We start from the raw sequence: 12,390 nt of genomic DNA on the forward strand, positions 1-12,390 counted from the left end.
CCCTAGCCGCCCCAGCCGGGCCCCCGCATCCGGCTGGCCCCGGGATCAGCTAGCGCCCGAGCACTGCCCCGGCTCCGGCTCATTTCAGCATCTGGCGACGCCGAACATGAGAGATGCCGGAGGCGCCAGAGCAAAGCGCGCTAGCTGCCGGAGGACTCTACCTGCTTCCCAGGCCGGCGCGACTCTCCCTCCCCTTCCTTCCGTCCGACCTTCCCCCGCAGCGTCTGCATGAGCAATGCAGGCTGGGGCAGCGGCAGGAGGATCGCGGGGCACGCGTACATGTGTCTCCGCGGAGGGGAGGGGAGGGGCTGGCTGGACCACGCAGGAGTTACATATTTGGACATAGTGTATTAACAGAGCTAAAACTTAAAAAGCAACACCTTGCTATTAGCCGGGAAACGGAAGGCAGTAAACAAGGATCCATGAAATAAAAAAGGGATCCTCAAGATTTCATATGATTCTTAAAGAGGACACCCACAAAACCACTATCGAATCACAGTACATCTGCCTCCACGGACTGAACCAGAAAAATCATGGATCCACCACTCATGGGAGGGTCCACGGCGCAAAAACATGGATAAGAGGCAGGGATTTTCTTGATTTCATATGATTTTTACTAACAAACACCCTCAGAGCACATCAGCATGCACAAAAATAAAGGATATGCCACTCGTGGTCATGGTGCAAAAACATGGATAACAGGGAGCTTCAGCTATTGGGCGGTATAAAAATGCAATAAATAAAATAAAAAATAAATAAGAGGCAGGGAACCTCATGATTTTTACATGGAAAATATGCCAAAATACAGGATATCATAGATCACTTCTGCATCCACAGACTGAACCACAAAAATCACAGTTCTGCCACAGCACAGAAACCTGGATCTGAGGCAGGGATCCTCATGATTGTGAAACAAATACTTCAAAACTCCATCATATCAAAGATAATAACTGCTTCCCCAGAATGAACCAGAAAAATCATGGATCCACCATTCATAGGCGTGGCCATAACGCAAAAACATGGATCTGAATCTTTTATGGGAGCCACATGAAAACATAATCAAAGCATAGAATACCCTAACCTGAATGCCCATGCACTGAATCAAATTACTGATCCTGTATTTGAAAGTATTCCACTACAGTACAAAAGCATTGATTTGAGGGACATATCCTCAGTGCTGAACCTTAAAAAGCTGAACCTATAGTAACTTCTTTTAAACCCTGGGTTTTTATGAGTTAGCATGCTACTGCATGATACCTGATCTCTCCTGCTCTGATTGAGTGCAGCTAAATAATGCAGACATGATTCATCCTTGTGTTTGTCATGATGTGCAAACAGGGAAGTCTGGCTTGTCTCTAACTTAATAGTTTTTACATGGAACACCTAAAATCAAGTGTCAAATTGCACTTTACACCCTTATCTATAGAGTGAACTATAGAAATCAACATGGATCCAGCATGTTGCACAAGCTTTGATCAGAAGCAATTATTCTTGCACACAAACCCCACCATGCTATCATAATGTTATAAAAGCTAGGGGTGTGCTCCACTCCGTTTCAGATCCCCAAATCCAAAGCGGAGCCGGCTGATCCGGATCTCCTAAACCAGGTTCCGGAGCGGGTCGGGGGAGGTCTGGATTGACCCGAAGTGGTTCGGAATGGTCCAAATCGATTAAGACCATTTGAAACTTTCGGAGGCAGGTAAGTGGGGGAGGGGGGCTTACCTGCATCTGCCATCCACCGTTGCCACTGCCGCTGTGCTTGTGTCCGGTGGCTTTGACTGCCGCCGGACACATAAGCCCAGAACTAGGCCTCGGCCTAATTCCAGCCTTAGGGGTCGGTGGCAGTCGAAGCCACCACATGGACCATGGCGACAACAGAGCCAGGTAAGTAGGGAGGGGGGTGCCACGACACACGCTCTGAACAACAGGCCTGGCCATGGACATTCCCTGCTCAAGCTAAACCCCACCACTTGAGGAGCCTGAGGCGAGGCTGTATGGAACAACTATTAGGTGGATTCACAGTTGGCTACAGAATACTTATCTGTAAGTATAAGTATCCAGAATAATTATCAAAGAGTACTTATCAGTGGAACCTTCTCAAACTGGGGAGAGGCAACGAGTGGGGTACCGCAGGGCTCAGTCCTGGGCCCAGTGCTCTTCAACATTTTTATTAATGATTTGGATGAGGAGGTGCAGGGAACACTTATCAAATTTGCAGATGACACAAAATTGGGTGGGATAGCTAATATCCTGGAAGACAGAAACAAATTTCAAAGTGATCTTGATAGGCTGCAGTGCTGGGCTGAAAACAACAGAATGAAATTTAATAGGGATAAATGCCAAGTTCTACATCTAGGAAATAGAAACCAAATGCACAATTACAAGATGGGGGATATTTGGCTCAGCAATACTACAAACGAGAAGGATCTTGGAATTGTAGATCGCAAGCTGAATATGAGCCAACAGTGCGATATGACTGCAAGAAAGGCAAATGCTATTTTGGGCTGCATTAATAGAAGTATAGCTTCCAAATCACGTGAGGTACTGGTTCCTCTCTATTTGGCCCTGGTTAGGCCTCATCTAGAGTATTGCATCTAGTTCTGGGCTCCACAATTCAAGAAGGACGCAGACAAGCTGGAGCGTTTTCAGAGGAGGGCAACTAGGAAGATCAGGGGTCTGGAAACAAAGCCTGAAAGAACTGGGCATGTTTAGCCTGGAGAAGAGAAGATTGAGGGGAGACATGATAGCACTCTTCAAATACTTAAAAGGTTGTCACACAGAGGCGGGCCAGGATCTTTTCTCAATCCTCCCAGACCAGATCTACACGTTGTTGTGAAGGCGCTTCCGTGTGCGGGTTTTTAATACGTACCAAAATGAAGCGCGTCTTTCTTTACTGCCTCATGCGCTTTTTCTTTTGTTCATTTCATTGGAGCAGTTCACAATCTTCTAAATTCTGTCCCTTCTGTCGCAAGTGGGCATTTCTTAGAGGCTGGCTTTGGTGGATGCTTGTGACGTTCTCCCTTGCTCCCCCCTTTTTTTAATTCCTCAAATCCCAGAATTCCCTGTTTGGGTCATTGTGCTCATTGTGGAGAAGATGAGTCCATGGATAGCCAAACGGAATTAGTCAGCACCATGGCTGTTTCTATCAATTTACTTCTATGTGCTCTTTGAGCACTGTCTGTGCTTGAGGATGAGTACCGGCATCACCGGGCGCAACTCCAAAAAATCATCAAAATGCACCGCAGACGGAGGATGCTGTTATAGATCCCTGGGTTCTATAAAAATGCAGCAGAGCAGTTTGGGGTTGGCCGCTCGACAGTTGGAGTGTGCTTGGCAATGGAGCTAGTTCTTCTTCGTCACACAGTCTATCTTGGCGATTTTCGAAAGGTATTTTTTTTCCCCTTCTAAGCTAAATTGGATGCACACTTGCGCATGTGTGACGAACGAACGTGTGTTATGTATATAGGATTTTTTTGTCTTTTGCCCGTAGTTGGATGCACATGTGCGCATGTGTGACGAACGAACTCGTGCTATGTATAGGAAATTTTTTTTCTCCTTTTGGCCTGAAGTTGCGTATGTGAGACACATGCATATGTGAGACGAATGATCGAGAGTTTTGTATAGGCAGGTTTTGTCTCCCTTTGGCCCCAAGTTGCCTGTATATGTGCACATGTGAGACAATCAAACACCTGTTATGAATATAGGGACTTCCGGGAAAAATGGCGTTGGAGGCTCCAGTGCTGTGTGAGTCTCCGTGACTCATATAATTTATTTTAGAAGTTTTACTGTTTTATTGACCTATTTTAAGCAGTTATATTGTTTTATTGTTTTACTCTTTCACTTGTTTTTATTGCTCTTACTGCCCTCTGCATTTCCAGCTTGCAGTTTTGTAGCTCTTCAATGTGCTGCCTCCTTCCTTGAACTGCAAACTGCTGGGTGCTTTTTATCAAGAATTTAATTAACACCTGGCAGCTCTCGAGTATTAGTTGCCACTCCCTGAAAGGGTTTTTAAACTTTCTAGTAGTGTGGACTTTTTTAGTTTGCTTACCTCTAGGTCATTTGGTTGACTATGAGAAGGAAAAGAGTTTTATCGCCTCCACAAAATGCGAGTAATGCACCCTGCGCCAAACAGTGCAGGCTCGACAGTTTTATTGTTTAGCAGCCTCCTCATGCCATCTCTGCTGCTTTTCCGACAGATGAAATCACTTTGTCTAACAGATATGCTCCTCTGGCCGAGGGAGGCGAAGTTACTGGTGAGTCTATCTTAGAAGACGCTGGTGTTTCTCAAACAAACCGTCCAACTGGCAAATCCACGGAAAACTCCCAAAGTGAAGCTTTTCCCCTTGAATTACTGGCTGAGCAATGTTTCCTAACAGCGAGGACACTCCAGTTGATTAGTTCTAACTAAGGGCTTTGCTAGACCTACCGGGTGTTCCGTTGTTGAGGAGCGGTGAAAGTGGATTTTGCCGTTCAGCCGTGACGCCTCATGATCCACACCGTCCTTCGATTTGTGGCGGAAGTTTGCGCCGGTTGTGCTGCTGCTGGCGCGAGCACGGTTGCGCAGCCACACCGGCCTGATTTCCGTGGCTTTTTTTTCGCTCGCCGCACGGTTTGCGCAAGTCCGGAGGACCGCAAACAGCGCCGATTGCTTGCGCAGCTGTCAGCGATGCTGCCGCGGCAGCGGCAGCGGCGGCACCGGCAGTGCCAGTGCCAGCTGACGTGCTGCTGCTGCTGCTGCTGCTGCGTACCAGCCCCATTTGTGGATGGCTCACAGGGGGTGCAGCCAGCGAGCGCTGGTGCTGAGGGTCAACATTGATGCGGTCACTTCCTGATGGGGGTCGTGGCAGGTGTCATATGACCAGAGGTCAGTTGTCTGCATGGGCACTCTGTGCTTACATCTCCCATCATGCCTCTGAAGTGTTGGCGGCGATGACCGCCTCTGTGCCCTCTCCCCATCCCACGGAGCCAACCCACATCTGGCCATAGGCATGGCAGCAGCCCACAAACAGCTGTGCCCTCTTCCAGCCGCGTACCCACACCAACAGGCACACAGCCCTTCATGCTTGGACCGTCCCCCTCAGTCCCCGCTCGCCTTTACATCTTCGGCGCACCGTACAGCACTGCCATTATGCGGCCGCGGTGGCTGCCCACCACGAGGAGTCACCAACTTCCCATGACTGTGGGATGCCCGCCTTTTCGAAAAGTGACCCACGCAAAGGTTGAAATAGGAAAAGCAGGCGCACATCCCCCACCCATCCCCCACCCACCCCCAGCAGCACACCAGCCACTTTTCCGTTCCTCCGTTCCTGCGCAAACTGTCACTGGGAGAATAATAAAAAAAAGCCGCTCCGCTGCGCTGCCCCAGCTGGCGGACTGGGCGCAAATGGCAGAGGCGGCTTGACCGAAGCCGCTGACCACTCCCCTTAGCACGCCTTTTCCTGCCCAGTGTGGACCGCAGTGACCTCACATCCTCCCACACGTACTCCGAATTACCGTGGGCCGGCAGGAAAAGGCGCACTAGAACTCACTTTTTTAAAGTCGGGAGAAAGAGGCTTCACCGCAGGATAATGACGGATCGTGGTGAACGTCATCTGGAAGCCTCGACACGACTGCGGAAGGTAACGCGCGCTACAGCCTCGTCTAGTAACGCCCTTAGAAACTGTGCTTAGCTCTTTAAATAAACTGTTGACATGGCTCCCAGAAAAGCTTCTCAGCCAAGGCATCCAGGCTCAACCTCCACCACGCCCTCCCCGTTCAGACCCAGTAATCGAACCTCACTGCAATAATGGAGGCTGTTTATCTACAGCTCCCAATAGTGGTCCACATATTGGAATAGTAGAGCGAAATAATCGTGGTCTGGTTCTTCAGCCTTGCTCGATGGTTATTGATGTACATCCCCATGGAGGCCAACACCCATTCTGGGGATCGGTTCAAAGTGCTAACTTAAACCTCAAACGGCTGCTAAATATTCAGCCATCATATTTGTTGGCTGTGGAACTACTTTTCTCTTCCCCTGTTTATAAGAGTCACCTATTGAAGTTTACTGATCCTACCATCCCAAATTTACTAATGAAGGAAAAACTTTTCCTGCATACTGTGGGGATCTACCCATCATGGCTTTTTAAAGATCTCCAGGTTAAACCATTAATATCCATCAAAAGCCGTTCTAATTCTATCCTCCAGCCGCAGTTTAATGCCCCTAAACTGAGTAGCAGCAAATCCATGGCTTTTTCAACCGTGGCAATTGAAGAAGCAGATCTACCACACAAGAGCTTTATACCTTCTTCCTGCCCACTGTGTGAAGACTAGCCTCAAAGTATCCAGCAATCTCCGAGCAGGCCCTCCAAGTCCTTCATGTTGGAACAGGTATTGTCTCCTGATTCACTTCATTCGGGGGTGGAGGTCGATTTCTTTTGCGCTCAGCCAAAGGACAACATACCATCACTACCTTGCAAGATCTGATAACTTTTGGTCAAGACACTCCTGTGAAAGTTGACAATGCTCGTCCAACATCGTGCCTCTATCCAGGAGTGTTGCATACATTGGTGGGGAGCAAGACGTCGTCCATCCCATCCTGCCAACTGCCACAGCCGTCTGGAGGGCTGCCTAATGCTAATCAAGTAGGGCCGACATCAGAGTTAATATCGCACAGTATCATCGATTCCGACCCACAGCTTCCATCGAACCACATGACAGCAAAGGGGAATGGCTGCATTCAGAGGGACATGGATGGATCACTGGTTGGGATTACCCCACTGGATTGATGCCAGTGGCCCCAGGGTGATTCCTATCTCAGGATCATATCCTGGAATGTTGCGTGCTGGGCGAACAAACGTTGGGATAGCTGCTTTTGTCAATATATCTCTTCCTTTGATGTGATTCTGCTTCAGGAAACTTGGGCCATGGACACTGTTGTTGTTAATGGATTTGCCTCCTACTATTTGAATGCTCACCGGGCAAATAAGAAAGGTCGTCCAAGGGGTGGCCTTGCCATTCTGGTGTCCTCTTCACTGATAGCTAAGGTGACTGAATTAGAAAATTGTGAACAACTGGCGTTTGGAATTTGTTTGGAAATTAATGCTAGTCTTTTTATTTTTGTGACTGTTTATATCCTTCCTGCTAAATCCAATGAGCAGATCAAGAAACTCTGGCATAAAGTAGAGATCTATTTATCCACTCAAATTATTAGGTTCCCTGATGCATATTTATATATTCTGGGTGACTTTAATGCCAGGATTGGCTCCAATAACAATGATCTAGAAGCAAGATACCCTATCTTGAGTGAACTTAGGGAAAATCGAAATTTTCCACACAGAAACTCAAAAGATCAGTTTCTGAATTACACTGGCTTTTGCCTGGCTCAACTTCAGCTCAGTCTAGATTTAATTATTTTAAATGGGGTGGACCTTTGGGAAGGCTCAGGTGAATTTACCTTCTCAAATTTATTTGGTTCAAGCACAATAGACTATGGGCTGGCGTCTAGAAATGCCTTCCAGTTAGTTTATCATTTTTATATAGGTACAAGAACCTGTAGCCATCACCAGCCTTTAACCCTTACTTTATGTGCCCCAACTCCTAATTTACGACTACCCCATACCCACTTAACTGATGTCCTGTTCGAGTGCCCACACAGAATAAGGGTAAAATGGTCTGATAAATTAAGCAGTCTTCTAGAGGAAAGATTAAACTCCGATTCAATAATTCGATTAAGATCAGCAATTTTGTGGAAGGAATCGGCTGCATCCTCTATAAAAGCGTATGATGATCTAATCGACTCCTTTCAAGATGCTTTAACTCATGCAGGCAGGTCAGGCCCAGATAATACTGCCCCTACGATCTATAAGGGCCCTATTTGGTTTGACAGAGAATGTTACCTGAAGAAAAATGAGATAAGGGAATCTTATATAACCTACAGAAAATCGGGCTACAATTATCTCCCTTCGACATATTTTCAGCTAAAAAAGCAATATAAGTCCCTCATAGCCCAAAAAAGGCGCCAAGCTGAACGAAACTCCTGGTCCCTGCTGTTAAATGCCTCCTTGAATAATGATTCAAAAATGTTTTGGCAGATTGTGTCGGGTGCCTTACGATCCAACTGCCAAGCACCTAGTTCAGTGGTTCTCAACCTTCCTAATGCCGCGACCCTTTAATACAGTTCCTCATGTTGTGGTGACCCCCAACCATAAAATTATTTTCGTTCTTCTCTACACGATCCATTGTCATGGGATGGTTTGCTAATGAAAATAATACATAGTAGCTTTAATAATACAAAAGATGATACCTGACATAGTTCAGTCAATACAGTTTCCTAAGACCATCGGAAATATGTGTTTTCCGATGGTCTTAGGCGACCCCTGTGAAAGGGTCATTCGACCCCCAAAGGGGTCCCGACCCACAGGTTGAGAACCGCTGACCTAGTTGCACAATTCCAGCTCAGGTCTGGGAGGATCATTTCAGAGCCATTTTTACCAACCCAGACACTATACAATCAGCTCAGACTGATATGCAGGATGTCACTTTCTCTTCCCTCCCCCCCTGGAATTCAGTCTCTAAGGAGGAAGTGATCGAATTAATCCAACAACTTAAAGGGGGTAAGGCACCCGGCATAGATTTTATCCTTGCTGAATTTATTAAAATCAATCAGGATTGGTGGGCCCCTTTGTTAGCCGCCCTTTTTACCGTTATAAATCAATCTGGCAAAATCCCTGACAGTTGGAGACACACAATTGTGGTTCCGATATACAAAAAGCGACATCCAAAGGATCCTGGGAATTTTAGACCTATCAGCCTCCTCTCAATAACAGGCAAGCTCTATGCTCGATTTCTATCTAATAGACTAACTGACATCCTCGAGGCCAATAATGTTGTCACGGAAGCCCAAGCTGCCTTTACAAAGAATCACTCCACCTCTGATCATGGTCTGATTCTTTTTCACTTAGCAGAGAAACATCTTAAGTTTCTACGTAGCAAACTGTTTGTCGCCTTCATGGATCTGAAGTCCGCTTTCGACTCCATCCCTAGAACTAAACTATGGGAGAAATTAGATAAAATCCTGGTGGACAAAAGACTTCTTAATCTTATAATGGTTCTATACAGTGACAGCAGGATGCAAGTTAGATGTGGCACACAGGGACAGCTTTCAAATGAAATTCTTATGTCTAGAGGAGTAAGACAGGGCTGTATCCTCGCACCTACACTATTTAACTTATACATAAATGATATTGAGGAGGCCCTGTCTGACCATGAAGGACACTTGCCCAAACTTGGCGCAAGGAAAATTCCTATTTTACTTTACGCAGACGATGCTGTTATTCTCTCCCGCTCTAGACCTGGTTTGAAACATCTTTTAATGAAATTCTCCAACTTTTGTTTGACCAACGATCTGAAAATTAATTTTGAGAAATCTAAAGTCATGGTCTTTGAAAATAGATTTTCTCAATGTCGGTGGTCCCTTGATGGGCATATCCTGGAACAGGTGAAAATTTTCTCTTACCTGGGGCTGTTATTCCATCATACCCTGTCCTGGAGTGCCCATAGATCAGCCACCCTTAATAAAGCTTCAGTCAGTTCAGCCGCAATAACACGCTTTTTCTTTACTAAAGGGGGAATGTTTATACCGTCTGCCATCAAAGTGTTTAATGCCAAGTCTGCAGCCCAGCTTTTATATGCCTCCAATATCTGGATAGGGGGATTAACATCTGAGATAGATAGGCTGCAGACAAGGTTTTTGAGGACCCTTCTTCAACTCCCAAAGTGTGTCCCTAATTCTGTACTTTTGTTGGAAACCGGGGAAAGCTCTCTTTCGCTTAGGGCTTGGTGGTCTGCCTTAAATTTTTGGATGGAAGTTAGTCTGTTTGGGAGGGGCTCAGGTCTGCTTCCCTGTCTGGCTCAGGACAACTATGTGAACAGCTGGTCCAAGCTTCTTGCCAGGAAGGCAGCTTCAATAGGTCTCTCCTCTTCCCTCCTCCTTAATCTGGGCTTGAATTTTGCTCTTAAAGCTGTCAAACAATGACTGTGGGATATAGCCTTCTGTGACTTACGCGCTCACTCTCATGTTTCTTGCTCTCCCAGTGCATTGCACGTTCATTACGTTGGGCCTCTTCAGCTGGCTGACTATCTAAAGAACTTGTCGGTGGCTAGGTGGCTAAATATCGTATTGCCTTCTCCAAGGCCAGATACAATGTGTATTCTATTGAATTACTTCAGGGCAGATATGCTGGTGTCCCTTATCAGGAACGACGGTGCCCCTGTAGGAATACGGAGGTGGAGACGATGGAGCATATCCTTCTGTCCTGTAGCTTTTATAATCAGGCCCGCCATCTTATGATCACCCCATTGTTGAGCAAACTGTCCAGAAGTTCAGACAAATTTTATGTTAAGTTTCTGCTGGAAGATAAGTCCTCAAGAGTAACTTTGGCTGTTGCTAAATTTCTTACAGTGGCGGCCAGGATCAGAGCTCTTTGTGTATTAGACTAAAGTTGATAATAGCTCTAACTGTATGATTTCATGTCTGATTCTTGTGGTTGTTTGTTTGTTTGGTTGGTTTTTTTTCTTTTTTCTTTTTATGGATCTATGGATCGCAATAAAGAAGTATGTATGTATATAGGGAGGTTTTTTTTTCCTTTGGCCCGTAGTCGGATGTACACGTGCGCGTGTGTGATGAACGAACTAGTGCTATGTATAGGAAGGTTTTTTCTCCCCTTCGGCCCGAAGTTGCCGGTACACGTGCGCATGTGAGACGATTGAACGAGAGTTCTGTATGGGAAGGTTATTTCTCCCTTTGGCCCCAAGTTGCCTGTATATGTGCGCATGTGAGACAATCGAATGCCTGTTTTGAATATAGGAAGGTATTTTTTTCTTTGGCCCGTAGTTGGATGCACACGTGCGCATGTGTGATGAACGAACTAGTGCTATGTATAGGAAGGTTTTTTCTCCCCTTTGGCCCAAAGTTGCCGGTACACGTGCGCATGTGAAACGAACTGCTATGTGTTTCAATTTAAACATTCCTGTTGGTTTAAACATTGTCTTTCACTTTTTAATACAGGTAATGGATGGCTTTGCAGCTTTGGGATTTCGGGGCTCCTGCATAATTCTGCACAACATCTGTGAAGCCAGAGGTTACGCAATCATTAACAGTGATGGACCACAAAACCGTGTAACACTTGCGACCCTAGGACAACCCTATGTTAATAATGAAAACTAGCATGTAGCTGAGGGAACCGAAGTTAGGGATGCTATTTGCACATACTTGTGGCACAATAGGGAGTTGCGTAGGTAAAATTAAAGTGTACAGTAATTGCAATGATGTTCCTGTATATTCCTTCACTCTCTTCGTGACTTTATGTTTTGTGTTACGTTGTTTCATATTGAATAAAAACTTTTGTATTGGCATCTGTACTTCCCTTTTCAACCAGTAGCCTCCAAAAAATGAAGTTTTGTTTAAAAAATAACTTTATTTAAATTAATAATGTACATAAATAAAAAATAGCACTTCTTGTTTAAAAATGTTTTATTACTTGAAACTAAAGACCATATTTTTGCAACGAAAACACAAAGTTGTTTGTTCCTTTGAAATTGAAAATGACTGCAGTGTACACAAGCAGTTCTACTTAGAAGAAAGGCATGCAAAAGGTTTATAAGTAAGCATTGCATTCCACATTAGAGTTAAATAAATTATGCCATGAGGCAGGGGGAAGAATACATTAAAAAGAGAACATGCATTCATCAGCAGACATAAAAACATCAAAATTAAAGGGTAATCTAAGGAGGGGTGGGGTGGGTTTGTGTGTGGAGGGGAGAAACTTAACATTATTTACATTCCAACATGCAGAAATGAAATGACCTTGACCAGGCAGCAAAAGCAGTTCTGCTAAGAAAAATTCCGTGCAGATTAATGTAAACAGATCTATGTAAACAGCAGATTAACCCTAACCGAACAAGCACATATGCGCATCCCTATTAACAACTTAAAAAAAATTAAAAATGGGAAAGGCAACAGAGGAAAGCAATGAGGAAAATGGAACCCACCCACCTCCCCTCTCCTCGCTCACGGGAAAGGTGAAGAGTAAAGATGGATGCTGCTTTTCATGCCGGATTTGTGGGTTGGCTATAGGCTTTAAAGCACAATAGACGCTGCTGTGTTAACAGCAGATTAACCGAACAAGCACATATGTGCATCCCTATTAACTACTAAAAAAAAATTAAAAATGAGAAAGGCAACAGAGGAAAGCAATGAGGAAAATGGAACCCACCCACCTCCTCTCGCCTCGCTCGCAGGAAAGGTGAAGAGTAAAGATGATGATGCTTTTCGCCCCAGATTTGTGGGTTGGCTATAGGCTTTAAGCACAATAGATGCCGCTATGTAAACAGCAGATTAACCCTAACCGAACA

General features: G+C 45.4%; 1 long non-coding RNA gene across 1 annotated transcript in view; it reads left to right on the forward strand.

The window, feature by feature from the left end:
* Nucleotides 1-12,390, forward strand: part of LOC134403317 (uncharacterized) — a 387,709-nt gene that overhangs the window by 111,707 nt on the left and 263,612 nt on the right. The gene's annotated exons all lie outside the window — the stretch shown is intronic.

The sequence above is a fragment of the Elgaria multicarinata genome, chromosome 1 (genome assembly GCF_023053635.1).
Source record: "Elgaria multicarinata webbii isolate HBS135686 ecotype San Diego chromosome 1, rElgMul1.1.pri, whole genome shotgun sequence".
Classification (NCBI taxonomy): Eukaryota; Metazoa; Chordata; class Lepidosauria; order Squamata; family Anguidae; genus Elgaria; species Elgaria multicarinata.